General features: G+C 47.3%; 1 protein-coding gene across 1 annotated transcript in view; it reads left to right on the top strand.

Moving 5' to 3' along the window:
• FRMD4A (FERM domain containing 4A) overlaps positions 1 to 15,672 on the top strand; it is a 266,873-nt gene that overhangs the window by 44,749 nt on the left and 206,452 nt on the right. The gene's annotated exons all lie outside the window — the stretch shown is intronic.

Genomic DNA, 15,672 nt, shown 5'->3' with positions numbered 1-15,672 from the left:
CAATGTTTGTTTGTAAGATACCAAACCCACTTTAAATGTGTTTGGATTAAGTGTAATTTGGGTGTTTCTTCTTAAAGCGATTGACTGGGCCTAAATGTAAACATGATAGGTCAGAAAAGTATTTTCCAGCAAAAGAGATCTTTCCCTTGAAGGTTTATTTGCTGTTTTCTTGCTTTGTGTGCAAGGAGTGCCTGGTAAGACTCCAAAAAACAAACCAGATGTGAAGTAGAAATCGGAGATGAAACTATCAGAAATGAAATAGCCTTTGCTAAACACTGATTGATTAGTGTGAGGAGGTAGAATGGTTTTGGAATTAAAACAAAGGACTAGCTAAGAGTCATGAGATATAGGTTCTATTCCCCAATCTGCCTTTGATTTGGTACGTGACCTTAGTCAGGTAAATTAATCTCTTTGTGCCTCAGTTTTCCCCATCTGTTCAATCTGGATAATAATCTCACCTCATAGAGATAGTATGACTCTTAATTAAAGGGACAACATCGATTTAAAAACCATAAATCTGTTTGGCCTGTATCATCGCAGCCAGTTTCCCCTATTGTTTGTGTGAGTTTTTCCTACGGCAACAGGGCAAAGAAAAAATATAACAATAGAAAAAACTTGTTTGTAAAATAACAGAAATTGGTGAGACGACTCAGAGAGTACCACAATAGTTGAGCCTGAATATAACTCACTTTTTAAACTGGCCAGATTTCAAGCTGATTGTGCCCTTTTAGTGTTTCTAACCTGTTTTGAAAAATAACTTACTTTTGCAAAAACATATGAACTGCTGATGTTGTTTTCATTTCAAAGTGTTTCAAACTCACCTGTTTGTCTGGGGCCATAAAACTTTTTTAATTTTAAAAGTTGCTTTAAACCTTTGTATTTTGAAACATTGTCTAAAACATTATCAAAATGGCTTTTGAGATTTTTTTATTTACCAGAAAAAAATTTCAATGACTATTTCAATATCATTTTATATTTTCAAGATTTTTTTTTAAATATCAAAAGAAAAATATTTGTGAAAAATGTTGGTTTTTAAAATCACACCATTTTTGACAGGAAAAGCTTTTTGACCAACACTAATTTTGAAATAGAAGGCACTGCTGAAACAGAAAATACTGTTGTGCTATCTGGTTTCTTATAAAATACATAGGGCACTTTGGAAGAAAGAAGCAAAGTAAACAAAAATGACTATTATAATGACACTAGTCACTGCTGACCTAAGTAATAATGTAGCGGCAAGTCCTACAGAGTACTGGTACCAGTTTGGTGCCCTATGGGTGTCACTTAGGAGGAAGAATACTCTATACCCAGGAGCAGTCAACTAGTTAATTTTATTTCATTCACAATTGTCTTTCCTTAACAGAGAAGACTACCTAGTGGTCTGTACTGGGACTGGTTAACTGTAATCCCCGAGGTTCTTCATAAAGAAGTCAACAATCTTAGTTGCCTAAAGCTTGTCCTCAGGCCTTTGCTATCTACACAGTTTTTCTGTAGCAAAGGAGACAAGTGCCCAGCCTACCGATGAACTATCAAGAATAGTTTAAAGCACCCTCCAAAGGCTTTATTCACCTTAAGGTGCCCTTCTGCCACTGAGGAAGCTGTTTTCTGAAAGGGAAGTTCTTCCTTGCATACAACCTCCTGAGGTCTTCTGCAGCAGCAGCCCACTCCCAGTTCGCCATCAGAGGGAGGATGTATCTTGTGGCATCTCACGGGGGTCAGTCCTGGCTCCGGTACTATTGAATATTTTCATTAACGACTCGGCTAATGGAGTGGAGAGTAGACTTATAAAATTTGCAGATGATACCAAACTGGAAGGGGTTGCTAGGATTTTGGAGGACAGGATTAGAAATCAAAATAATTTTGACAAATTGTAGAGTTGGCCTGAAATCAACAAGATGAAATTCAACAAAGACAAGTATGAAGTACGACACCTAGAAAGGAAAAATCAAGTGCACGTAATGAGAAATAACTGGCTAGGCGGTAGTACTACTGAAAAGGATCTGGGGGTTATAGTGAATCACAAATTGAATATGAGTAAACAATGGGATGCAGCTGCAAAAAAAGCTAATATCATTGTGGGGTGTATTTACAGGAGTGATATGTAAGACACAGGAGGTAATTGTCCTGCTGTACTCAGCACGGATGAGGTCTTAGCTGGAGTACTGCGTTCTATTCTGGATACCACACTTTTGAGAGATGTGGACAAATTGGAGTGAGCCCAGAGGAAAACAACAAAAACAATAAGAGGTTTAGAAAACCTGAACTATGAGGAAAGGCTTAAAAAACTGGGCATGTTTAGCCTTGAGAAAAGAAGACCCAGGGGGCACCTGATACCAGTCTTCAACTATATTAAGGGCTGTTATAAAGAGGATGGTGATTGATTGTTCTTCATGTCCACTGAAGGTAGAACAAGAAGTAATGGGATTAATCTGCAGCAAGGGAGATTTAGGTTAGATATTAGGAAAAACTATAAGGATAGTTTAGCTCTGGAATAGGCTTCCAAGGGGAGGTTGTGGAATCCCCATCATTGGAGGCTTTTAAGACCACGTTAGACAAACACATGTCAGGGATAGTCTATGGTTTACTTGGTCCTGCCTCAGCGCAGGGGCTGGAGTGGAAGACCTCTCGAGGTCCCTGTGACGGGTTGGGTCACAGAAACGCCCTTGGGAGCTGCCACCTGATGTGCAAAGACTACCCCTGCTTCTGTTTTCCCTGCCAGCTCAGGACTCCAGCACCCTGTCTTGCTGAGCCAGACACTCCCGTCTGCTCCAACACAGACCCAGGGTCTGAATCACTTGTCCCAAAGCTGCAAGTTTACCTGAAAATAGCTCACAGAAGTGTGCTTGTCTTTGGCACTCAGATGCCCAGCTCCCAATGGGGTCTAAATCCAGATAAATCCGTTTTACCCTGCATAAAGCTTATGGAGAGTAAACTCATAAATTGTTCGCCCTCTATAACACTGATAGAGAGATATGCACAGTTGTTTGCTCCCCCAGGTATTAATACATACTCTGAGTAAATTACTTAATAAAATCACTTTTTATTTAGTAAAATACAGAAAATAGGATTTAAGTGGTTCCAAGTAGTAACAGACAGAACAAAGTAAGTCACCAAGCAAAATAAAATAAAATGCGCAAATCTATGTCTAATCAAGCAAATACAGATAATCTCACCCTCAGAGATGCTTCAGTAAGTTTTTTCTCAGACTGGACACCTTCCAGGCCTGGGCACAATTCTTTCCCCTGGTACAGCTCTTGTTCCAGCTCAGGTGATAGCTAGGGGATTCTTCATGATGGCTCCTCTCACCCTCTGTTCTCTTCCAGCCCTTTATATATCTTTTGCATAAGGCGGGAACCCTTTGTCCCTCTGGGTTCCCACCCCCAGTCCCCACTGGAAAAGCACCAGGTTAAAGATGGATTCCAGTTCAGGTGACATGATCACATGTCACTGCAAGACTTCATTTCCCACCTGCCAGCACACACATATACAGAAGACTCACAGGTAAACACAGCCATCTGTGGATAATGGTCCCTGTTAATGGGAGTCATCAAGATTCCAAACCATCATTAATGGCCCACACTTTACATAATTACAATAGGCCCTCAGAGTTACATTTTATATTTCTAGTTTTAGATACAAGAGTGGTACATTTATACAAATCAGATGATCATACTCAGTAGATTATAAGCTTTGTAATGATACCTTACAAGAGACCTTTTGCATGAAGCATATCCCAGTTACGTTATATTCACTTATTACCATATTTTTCTAAAACGATCCCAGTTACATTATATTCACTTATTATCATGTTTTTATAAAACCATATAGACTGCACAATGTCACAGTCCTGTCCAGCCCTACATTGCTATGATTCTGTGCCCTTCCCATCCCCCGCAGGGTGGAGTCAGAGATATTGCCCCACCCCTGCCATAGAGGCAATCCAATTCTAATGGTGGAGGAACTGCACAGCATGCTCCTTGCTTCTCTCAGCGTCCTGATTGGGGGTGGGGGAGGGGGGCTGGTGCTACCCTGGCTGACTGGCAAAGGTCTTTAATGGGGCTGTGAGGCCTATGAACAATTCTCCCTGAAGGAGCACTCCTGAGCTTTGCTCAGCATGAAGAAGGGCCTTTTAGAGGCCAAAAAACTCCTTCCACTGCACAGCAATCATGGAGAGCAGAAGCTAGGGCCAAAGCTCACCATCCGTCGCTCTCTCCCAGTGACATGGAACAGGCCCAAGCCCTTCACATCAAGTTTCAAAACAAGCAAGCGTCCATCCCTTCCCACAGGACTGCTGTGACTCCCACTGCCCTTGTGTCCCAACAGGAGGGTGGGAAGTTTGTTGGCATGGGCTCCACATCTCCCATGCTGCGCTGTTAGTGCCACTGTGCAGCAGGGCTGTTTGCTTTGATTTCCCCCTGGGTGCCCAGACTGACCTGTAGTAGGTCCTGAGTAGGTCAATCTGGGACACAGCCAGCCACCATGAGGTCTGGGCACCCCACAAGGCCGCAGACCAGGACTAGAGTCTTAAGCCCCAGTGCTGAGCAGCTGGTATTCTGGCTTGTGCCCAAATTCCATCTCTCATTACCTCACAGAGAGCCTAAGTTATGGACACTACCCCAGCTCGGCTTTACTTGCCTGTGTACTGGCTCAGCATCCTGCTGGCATACACTTTCGTAGTCCAATGAACCAAGAGTTTATTATACTGACTCTCTGAAAATGTCAAGCTCTGCTTTCTTCCTCCTGTAGTTCCCCGGGATCCGTTCTGTATAGTCTGTGTGAAAACTGATCTGATGCCCTGCAGGCATATTTTGTCCAAAGCCAAACTCTCCCTCTTCCCCCCACTTTCCTCCTTTGCACTCCCAGGACTTAAGGAAACTAGTGGAAGAATGGGATGGAAGTAAAGAGGCATAGTTTTCTCAGAAGTTTAACATTTCTGGGTAAGAGTTAACTGGAAACATCTTGTGGGCAATGCAGCCAATTTGGAGATAGTCCCAGCCTGAAATACGCTGCTCTGTGGCACTCAGTATTTTATAGCTTCTATCTCCTGAATCGTTTACAGGCCATCCAGTCCATATCCAGCTACATGAATGAGGTGCCGTTTATGACAGATTCCATTTCACGTTTCTGAATGAGTCATCTGTGGTTTCTGTGTGGTTGGTTCGGGCTCTCGGTATCTAACCATGTCAGAAAGACAATTCATTCCAGGCTATTACTGAACACAAATGAGATAGGAGGGGACTGGCTTGGTAACAGGGTATGGAACTTTTCACCTCTTGGTTGCTGGCTCAAATCCAGGCCCAGGAGAGTGACAGCTGACGGAAGTTCAGACCTGTGAACTCCTTGGTGGGATGTGCGTAATGAGTGGGTCATCTCAGTCCAGTTCCTAATTTCCTAGTGTAGAGGATGGTTTGCCACATAGCGACAATGACACTTGTTGGCAGTCTCAACGGACAGGCCAAGGCATATGGGCATGAAACGGAACTGTCTCTACCCGTACTGCCTCTACCCGTACTACCCCTGTTCTGTCATTATTGAACCGAGAGCTGAGGAGCACATTAAGCCCGGCTGTAACCATGTGCAATGTCCATTGACTTCAATGGGAGCTGCTTCCACTTACACCAGGGCTGAACGTGGTCCTTGCTCTCCAGGGCTGTCTGTCTGATTCCGTTCATTAATGGTAAGCAGCGGCATTGTCCAGTGGACATCTGGAAGTGCAGAAACCAGTTCCATTCCTACCTCTGCCACTGACTCACTCTGTGGCCTTTTCAAAAAGTGTCTAAGTCCCATTTTCAAAAGTAACTTGGTGACTTAGATCCTCAAAGGTATTTAGGTGCCTAACTCATTGATTTTAATGGGAGTTAGGCACTGAAATATCTGAGAGGATGTGGGCCATGGGAGCATCGACTTCCAATGAGATTTAGGGTCCTAAATTCCTACATCACTTTTTAAAATGTGACAGGCTCCTAAATCACTTAGTAACACTTCACCTCCTTGTGCCTCAGTGTCACCATCTGTCACATGGGGATAATGACATTCTCTTTAGCAAAGTCCTTTAAAGTCTATGGATGCAAAGCACTCTAAGTATTATTTCATTATGTGACCTTTCGTCTAACTCCCTTCGTACTAATTAATGCAGTTCTGGCATATGCAATATTCATAAGGCTGGAAATACACTTCTGAAAACACTAGAAATGCTCACGGAACGGCCTCACATTTGGATAGCACCACAGGCCTAGCATCAGGTTCCATGTAAAGCATGTCAATGCTTTAATCTTTGCTAACGAGAATGGAAATGATTGTCAACATTTTTTTTCTTTCTCATGAGGCCATTGTGTGTTTTTGTAACTTTATTATCAGAAAGCAATAACAAGCAACTGGTGTGTTGTTGTTTTTGAGTCTGGGAATCTGCTTGCTAGATGCTTCCCTCTGCATATTTTAAAGTTAAATATTTGGGTTGCTGTTCCCTTTTCAGGTCCTGCCATGATACAAACTGGCTGGAGCAAGAACGAGCTACGGCCTGCTTCTAATCATCCTGGTGACTGTAGCTTAGATGAGTCCAGACTAAACGGTTGTTACGTAGTTTCATTGTTTGGGTATTGACAGCCCCCAGAGACCTTGTGAAGCTGTGGAAACTTCTTGAAGAAAAATATTGTTGCTATTGCTTTTGAATTATACTAGGCCGCTTAAAGAGGTTTGAGCATAAGGTGAATAGTCACACTTGGAAAAATTATTGTTAGGTAACTCTGCATTTCAATACGTATGTCCATGAGAAGAGGCGGGGACAAGTAGTTTCAGCATTGGGATTAAGGGTCATGAATCCTGGCTTTATTGTTGGCTCTGCTGCTAGCTCAGGGGGTAATGTTAGGCAAGTTTCTAGGCCTCTCTGTGTTTGCCCATGGGGATAACACTTCCCTACCTCTCAGGGGTATTGCAAAGCGTAGTGAATCGATATTGTGCAGTGCTCTGCAATGTTTGGATTAAAGGGACTACATAAATGACAACTCTTGTTTCTGTTTATGTGAGGGACTCTATATACCATTCTCTACTATCCCTGATGATTGATTTGTCTGAGACTGGGAAACAGGAAAGAACACTGACCCTCAAAACAAATTATTTCCCACTGCTTTACTGTTTTCTGTGTGCCCCCCCTTTCCCACTTACCGCTGTCCCCGCAACATTGTTCTTCTAGAGATCTGAATCCACGGCTTCTGGTTCCTATAACACCCCAATATTAAGGCACCCAAAATCAGTGGCCAACAGAATGAGTGAAAACGTTGGTCCTGGTTCTTCCTTGGGAACCTGTCTTCTGTCCTGCAGGCTCTGAGGTTACATGTACTGTTTCTTTAAATCTGAAGCAAGAAGCCAGTCGGGACCAGGCTGGGGAAGGTTCTAGGCAGCAGCTCTGCAGTGAAGGTTTGGGGATAATGCTGCTCTCCTTAATCTAAGAGAGTTTCGTGTCCATTGTTAGCGGAAAAAGCAACTGGGTCTGCACCCCTTCCTCGTTGCCACATGGCAGAGGCAATGCATGTTCCTTCCTTTGCAGCAGTGCAAGAAGCAGCCTCCATTTCTAGGCCCAAAGTTCGTTCCTTTGTGCACAAACCTGATGTTGTCTCTGCTCTGACTAGACAGTTATTTAAGGGCACAAATGCTGAATCATGACAGTGAGGATGCAGAAAATGGCTCAGAAGTGAGTCCCACATTCTTCGACCATGGGATGGTGTTCCAAGAAGGAGGACTGCTAGGCAGAGATGGGCTCCACCTAAGGAAGAGAGGGAAGAGCATCTTCGCAAGCAGGCTGGCTAACCTAGTGAGGAGGGCTTTAAAGTAGGTTCACCGGGGGAAGGAGACCAAAGCCCTGAGGTAAGTGGGGAAATGGGATCCCAGGAGGAAGCACGAGCAGGAGAGTGCAAGAGGGGAGGACTCCTGTCTCAGACTGAGAAAGCGGGATGATCAGCGAGTTATCTTAAGTGCCTATACACAAATGCAAGAAGCCTGGGAAATAAGCAGGGAGAACTGGAAGTCCTGGCACAGTCAAGGAACTATGATGTGATTGGAATAACAGAGACTTGGTGTGATAACTCGCATGACTGGAGTACTGTCATGGATGGTTATAAACTGTTCAGGAAGGACAGGCAGGGCAGAAAAGGTGGGGGAGTTGCATTGTATATAAGAGAGGAGTATGACTGCTCAGAGCTCTGGTATGAAACTGCAGAAAAACCTGAGAGTCTCTGGATTAAGTTTAGAAGTGTGAGCAACAAGGGTGATGTCGTGATGGGAGTCTGCTATAGACCACCAGACCAGGGGGATGAGGTGGACGAGGCTTTCTTCTGGCAACTAGCAGAAGTTACTAGATCGCAGGCCCTGGTTCTCATGGGAGACTTTAATCACTCTGGTATCTGCTGGGAGAGCAATACAGTGGTGCACAGACAATCCAGGAAGTTTTTGGAAAGTGTAGGGTGCAAGTGCTGGAGGAACCAACTAGGGGCAGAGCTCTTCTAGACCTGGTGCTCACAAACCGGGAAGAATTAGTAGGGGAAGCAAAAGTGGATGGGAACCTGGGAGGCAGTGACCATGAGATGGTCGAGTTCAGGATCCTGACACAAGGAAGAAAGGAGAGCAGCAGAATACGGACCCTGGACTTCAGAAAAGCAGACTTTGACTCCCTCAGGGAACAGATGGGCAGGATCCCCTGGGAGAATAACATGAGGGGGAAAGGAGTCCAGGAGAGCTGGCTGTATTTTAAAGAATCCTTATTGAGGTTGCAGTAACAAACCATCCCACTGTGTAGAAAGAATAGCAAATATGGCAGGTGACCAGCTTGGCTTAACAGTGAAATTCTTGCTGATCTTAAACACAAAAAAGAAGCTTACAAGAAGTGGAAGATTGGAAAATGACCAGGGAGGAGTATAAAAATATTGCTCAGGCATGCAGGAGTGAAATCAGGAAGGCCAAATAACACTTGGAGTTGGAGCTAGCAAGGGATGTTAAGAGTAACAAGAAGAGTTTCTTCAGGTATGTTAGCAACAAGAAGAAAGTTAAGGAAAGTGTGGGCCCCTTACTGAATGAGGGAGGCAACCTAGTGACAGAGAATGTGGAAAAAGCTAATGTACTCAATGCTTTTTTTGCCTCTGTCTTCACGAACAAGGTCAGCTCCCAGACTGCTGCACTGGGCAGCACAGTATGGGGAGGAGGTGACCAGCCCTCTGTGCAGAAAGGAGTGGTTTGGGACTATTTAGAAAAACTGGACGAGCACAAGTCCATGGGCCGGATGCGCTGAATCCGAGGGTGCTAAAGGAGTTGGTGGATGTGATTGCAGAGCCATTGGCCATTATCTTTGAAAACTCATGGTGATCGGGGGAGGTCCCGGATGACTGGAAAAAGGCTAATGTAGTGCCCATCTTTCAAAAAAGGAAGAAGGAAGATCCAGGGAACTACAGGCCATTCAGCCTCACCTCAGTCCCTGGAAAAATCATGGAGCAGGTCCTTAAGGAATCAATTCTGAAGCACTTAGAGGAGAAGAAAGTGATCAGGAACAGTCACCATGGATTCACCAAGGGCAAGTCATGCCTGACTAACCTAATTGCCTTCTATGACGAGATAACTGGCACTGTGGATGAGGGGAAACACAGTGGACGTGTTATTCCTTGACTTTAGCAAAGCTTTTGATACGGTCTCCCACAGTATTCTTGCCAGCAAGTTAAAGAAGTATGGGCTGGATGAATGGACTATAAGGTGGATAGAAAGCTGGCTAGATTGTCGGGCTCAACGGGTAGTGATCAATGGCTCCATGTCTAGTTGCCAGCCGGTATCAAGCGGAGTGCCCCAAGGGTCGGTCCTGGGGCCGGTTTTGTTCAATATCTTCATTAATGATCTGGAGGATGGCGTGGACTGCACTCTCAGCAAGTTTGCAGATGACACTAAACTAGGAGGAGTGGTAAATACGCTGGAAGGTAGAGATAGGATACAGAGGGACCTAGACAACTTAGAGGATTGGGCCAAAAGAAATCTGATGAGGTTCAACAAGGACAAGTGCAGAATCCTGCACTTAGGATTGAAGAATCCCATTCACTGTTACAGACTAGGGACCGAATGGCTAGGCAGCAGTTCTGCAGAAAAGGATCTAGGGGTTACAGTGGATGAGAAGCTGGATATGAATCAACAGTGTGCCCTTGTTACCAAGATGGCTAACGGCATTTTGGGCTGTATAAGATGCGGCATTGCCAGCAGATCGAGGGACGTGATCATTCCCCTCTATTCGACATTGGTGAGGCCTCATCTAGAGTACCATGTCCAGTTTTGGGCCCCACACTACAAGAAGGATGTGGAAAAATTGGAAAGAGTCCAGCGGAGGGCAACAAAAATGATTAGGGGGCTGGAGCACATGACTTATGAGGAGAGGCTAAGGGAACTGGAATTGTTTAGTCTGCAGAAGAGAAGAATGAGGGGGGATTTGATAGCTGCTTTCAACTACCCAAAAGGGGGTTCCAAAGAGGATGGATCTAGACTGTTCTCAGTGGTAGCAGATGACAGAACAAGGAGTAATGGTCTCAAGTTGCAGTGGGGGAGGTTTAGGTTGGATATTAGGAAAAACTTTTTCACTGGGAGGGTGGTGAAGCACTGGAATGGGTTACCTAGGGAGGTGGTGGAATCTCCTTCCTTAGAGGTTTTTAAGGTCAGGCTTGACAAAGCCCTGGCTGGGATGATTTAGTTGGGAATTGGTCCTGCTTTGGGCAGGGGGTTGGACTAGATGACCTCCTGAGGTCCCTTCCAACCCTGATATTCTATGATTCTAAAGCTTCCTGCATTCGTGTTTGCTGTGGCCCTCTTTTAGGCGACCTTCCTCCGCGTTTGGGCTTTAGCAGATTGTGGGAGGGTATTATGTCTGCAAGGAGAGGGTGGGCTGAGGTTGTAGCAGTGACATGGCCAGTAGATTCACATCTACGTGGATGCACTAGCTAGCCGTTACACCTGCAGAGAAGAAGGATGCTCCAGTGGTTATTCTGTTAGCCTGGGTTTCAGGAGACCTGGGTTCAATTTCTTGCTCTGCCTCAGACTTCCTTGGGCAAGTCACTTGGTCTCTCCCTGCCTTAGTTCCCCACCCGTAGAATGGCAGTAATAGCACTGTCCTACCACAGAGAGGCGGTGTGGGGATCGAGATATTAATGTCTGGGAGGTGCTCAGATACTGCGGAGATGGGGGCCATGTAAGTACCTAAGCTAGATAAATGGCCTTGCGTTAGCGATAAGCGCTTCTGGTGTGGGCCAGGGGGAAAGATCCTTTCCCATCTTGATGCCTGGCCAGTGCCCAGCCCGTTTACTTGGGGCCCTGTGCAGAGGGGAGAGGATTTGGGCCATTGTCAGTTGGCATTTGCAGCCCAGGATAATGAAAATCCCTCACGCTGCACTGAAATGTGCGAATTGCACTTCCGGGCTGACTGAACCGCACCTTCCAGTGAAGCTTTGTTACTGTACATGAAGTGAATCATTTTTCAATTAGAGGCTTCCACTGTCTCTTGCCGTTTCTTTAACACAAAAGCCGTGCCTTCCCACTGTGAACAGAATAATGCACCGCCAGGGTGTGGTTCCGTATGTACGTGGAGGGTGGCTGTGTCAGGAGAGGATGGCTTTCAGTCAAAGGCTGGTTTGAGATGCAGGGAGATGGGTGAGGGATATTACTTTGGGGCTTTTCTAATTGAAGTAGCTGCCTAATTGAGGGCGAAGTCCATTGGCCTGGCACGTTCCTGTGCTGGAACAAGCCTGAGCAGACATTTGCATGGTGAGTGATGTCGTGAGACGGATTTACCTTTCCTTACCACTGATTTTTGAGGAGAGAGGGGCTGGGGATGCTGTGTTACCATTCTGCGCTCGACTAGATTTAGCATGGCATTCAGATTCAAGGCCAGTGAGGGCTGAGGTTCAGGTCCTGAGCTATTCTGGCAAGATTTCCGGTCGGGGCGGTGGAACAGTTTGTATAGTGGGGGTGAGGAGAGCCATTGAACCAAACTGTAAACCCTGCATATGATTGAAACAACTTCAAGCCAGGGGGTGCAGCAGCACCCCTACTTCCAGCACCTGTGTTTCTGTTCCCCTCTACCACAAATACCAAAAATCTCTTGAGATCAGCTTTCTAGTGAGATTTCGGCCATTTTGGGCTGCAGCCAATGAAAATCCAGAAAATAGGACCTTCCCTTTCATCCAACCCGGGTGAAAACTCTGGGAGGACGGGTCTGAATCTGACCCGTCCCTGAAAGGATGAGTTGAAAGTTCTGGTCCAGCTTCATCTAAATTTGGAGACAATACTATAAAATGAGGAAGATCCATTTCCAAAGCTATTTGCACACGGGACCAAATCAGCTGGCGTTTGTGCTGTTGCCCCATAAACAAAAAGCAGGGCTATACGCTGTATCAGTGGTTCTCAAACTCTGGGTCGAGACCCCAAAGTGGGTCGCGACCCCATTTTAATGGGGTCGCCAGATCCAGTATTAGACTCACTGGGATCCATGGCTGAAGCCGAAGCTTGAGTGCTTTAGCCCGGGGCAGCGGGGATCGGGCTCTGCCCCTCCTTCCCCCACCCAGGGTCATGTAGTAATTTTTGTTGTTAGAAGTGCAGTGAAGTTTGAGAACCACTGTGCTGTATTAATCGGCATCACCATTTAGGTCCATCTCGCCTAGCAAGAAAGCAGGTTGGCACCAGCAGGTCAGGTGCTGCACTGCTTATAAAACGGGAGGTGACCACTCCTGAAAATGCCGCTCCTGTTGCCCACGCGTGGCCAGTGCTCCTGCGGATGCTCCGCCTCAGACTCTGCCTGCGCTGGCTCTTCACACAAGCATGCCTGGTTCCACAAGCACTGCAGCTGCTTCTCTCAGTCTGCTCAACAGCGTGATCGGAGCAGCCTCCTTCGGGACTGTTCCATCTCCCTGGGGAGTTCAGCAACAGCTTCTATTCCCCTGGGTGGGCAGATCCAACGCACGCTGGAGCACCTGGCTGAGAAGTTTTCAGATGGGACATGCTGAACTGGGAAAGAACTGGCCCCTGAGAGCCTGTCTTCTCCTGCCTCTCGTTGGGGGTGGCTTTCCGCCTTCTTGCAGTGTCCTCCTCCTCCTGTCTCCTGGCTAGGAAGTTTATGGGGGAGGAAGCAGAAAGGCTCTCTCACACACTGCAGTGTTAAGGGGCCAGGCTGTGCATGCCTGCCTGCCCTCTCTCTGCTGCTCTGGGCTCTGCCCTCTGGAGCCATGTCCAAAGCAGGGAGGTCAGTCCCACGCTCAGCTTTCGGCTCCTCTCCCCCACCTCCTCCCCACATTGGCCCTTAGTGCTCGGAGGGCATAATCACTTTTCTACTTATTTAAACAGTGCCAGCAGCAGCCTGAGGTGGAGAGATTGGGGCAGGGTTTGGAGACCCCAGGGCGAGCATGGCTGCATCTAGATGTTCTACGCCATTTCACAAAGCCCAGACCACTAAGCCCTGGAAACAGGGACCAGTCTGGCCACGCTGAGCTGCATCTTCTGAGCGTGAAAATGGGCCATCTCTGATAATACTCTTAGGTAGCACTTTTCATCCGTTGATCTGTCGGTGCTTTACAAAGGAGGCCAGCACTCTTCTTGCCATTGGTCAGATGGTGAAACTGAGGCACAGAGCAGTGAAATGACTTGACCACTGTCACCCAGCAGAGGTGGGAATAAAACCAAGTTCTCCTGGCTAGTCCCACTTTAGGAATCCGAATGATTCTATAGGAATCAATCTTTGGTCAAACCCAGTCACTATTCAAAGGACCAGGGCTGTCATGCTGGGGAGGAGACACTGTTTTCTCCTACTGAACAAAAATTGAATCCCTGCGCTAGGTGCAAAACTGAACTCAGCCTGAGCTGCAAGGAGCACCTCTGTAATATAAAATAAATAGACAATTTCTGTAAAAGCCTGATTCTCATATTTTCCTCACATCAAAACAGTGCTATTTCTGGAAAGCATTTCCCACTAGAGTTGCTGTGAAACGCTCGACAACAGCTACTGCTCAGCAGTTACCTTGCAGGAGAAACTCCAGTCCTCAAAGGGAAATGGTGAGAAGCAAATGTGGAAACTCCCTTACTAAGAAAAGGAAAAACAGCTTCCAGTATTTTACAGCCATCACTCCAAACGCTACAGGTAAACTGTAGTGGTTTGGACCAAATTTCACATGTGCTTAGATCAGGGGTGGGCAAACTTTTTGGCCTGAGGGCCGCATCGGGTTTCCAAAATTGTATGGAGAGCTGGTTAGCAGAGGCTGTGCCTCCCCAAACAGCCAGGCGTGGCCCAGCCCCGCCCCCTATCTGACCCCCCCCCCCCGCTTCTCACCCCCTGACACCCCCCAGGACTCTTGCCCCATCCAACCCTCCCTGTCCGCCCCTGGAACCCCTGCCCCTGACTGCCCCCCGCTGCCCCATCCAACCCCCCCTCTCCTTCCTGACTGCCCCCTGGGGACCCCTGCCCCCAATCAACCCTCCCGTTCCCCACCCTCTGACTGCCCCGACCCCTGTCCACACCTCCACCCCCTGACCACCACCCCGAACTCCCCTGCCCTCTCTCCAACCCCCCCGCTACGTGCCCCCTTACCACGCTGCCTGACGCACCGGTGGCTGGCGGTGCTACAGTCACGCCGCCCAGAGCACCAGGACAGGCAGCCGTGCCGCCCAGCTGGAGCCTGCCACGCCCCCGCGCAGCACAGAGCACCGGGTCAGGCCCCGGCTCTGCAGCTGCGCTGCCCCAGGAGCTCGCAGCCCCGCCGCCCAGAGCATAGCACCGGCGGCGGAGTGAGCTGAGGCTGTGGGGGAGGGGGAACAACAGGGGAGGGGCTGGGTGCTAGCCTCCTGGGGCAGGAGCTCAGGGGCCGGGCAGGAGGGTCCTGTGGGCCGGATGTGGCCCGTGGGCCGTAGTTTGCCCACCTCTGGCTTAGATTAAGGTGACCAGACGTCCCAATACTGGGGTTTTGTCTTATATAGGACCCTATTATCCCCTTCATCTCCCCCCTCTCCATCCTGATTTTTCTCACTGGTTGCCTGGTCACCCTATCTTAGATCTGGTCTGTACAGTGTCTGCACTGATTTAACTGTTTCACTTAGGGGTGTGATTTTATACTGGTATGGTTATACCGGTACAACCCCTAGTACGGGCACAGTTATACTGGCATAAAGGTGCCTTTTCCCGTTATCGTTTATTCCTCTTCCCATACAGGAATAGCTAGACTGGTCTAAGCACTGCAGCCACACTAGGGAGCTTGTACCTTTTATACCGGGATAGTTAAAGTGGTACAAAAACTATGTGTAGTCAATCCCTGAGACAGGATACAGCCCCACACTGCTGCTTCTTTGAATCAGGCTGCTGCTGGTTTTCCAACAGGCTCGGGGCTTCCTGAGCGAAGGATTTCTTTGGGCTTGTGCTCCTTGATTTGTTCGCTCCTCTTCCTTTTCCTTAGGAATATTTTCACCGACTCAGCATAGCTCCTTCCTGCTGCTCGCATAATTCAAGACATAACTTTGCCGTGACTGCATATGCCGGAAAGGAAATTGAAAGATTAACAAGTCCAGGCTGCTTCTCTCCACCCCCCCGCCCCACCACCCCTCTTCTCATGATGATTATTATTTAAAGGTGTGAGTGTGTTAGGCATTGTAGGGAAATCCACATACACCCCCGCCATACTG

Source organism: Terrapene carolina, unplaced genomic scaffold, assembly GCF_002925995.2.
Source record: "Terrapene carolina triunguis isolate 2854851 unplaced genomic scaffold, T_m_triunguis-2.0 Scaffold68, whole genome shotgun sequence".
Taxonomy (NCBI): Eukaryota; Metazoa; Chordata; order Testudines; family Emydidae; genus Terrapene; species Terrapene triunguis.
This window is presented reverse-complemented; position numbering and strand designations above follow the sequence as displayed.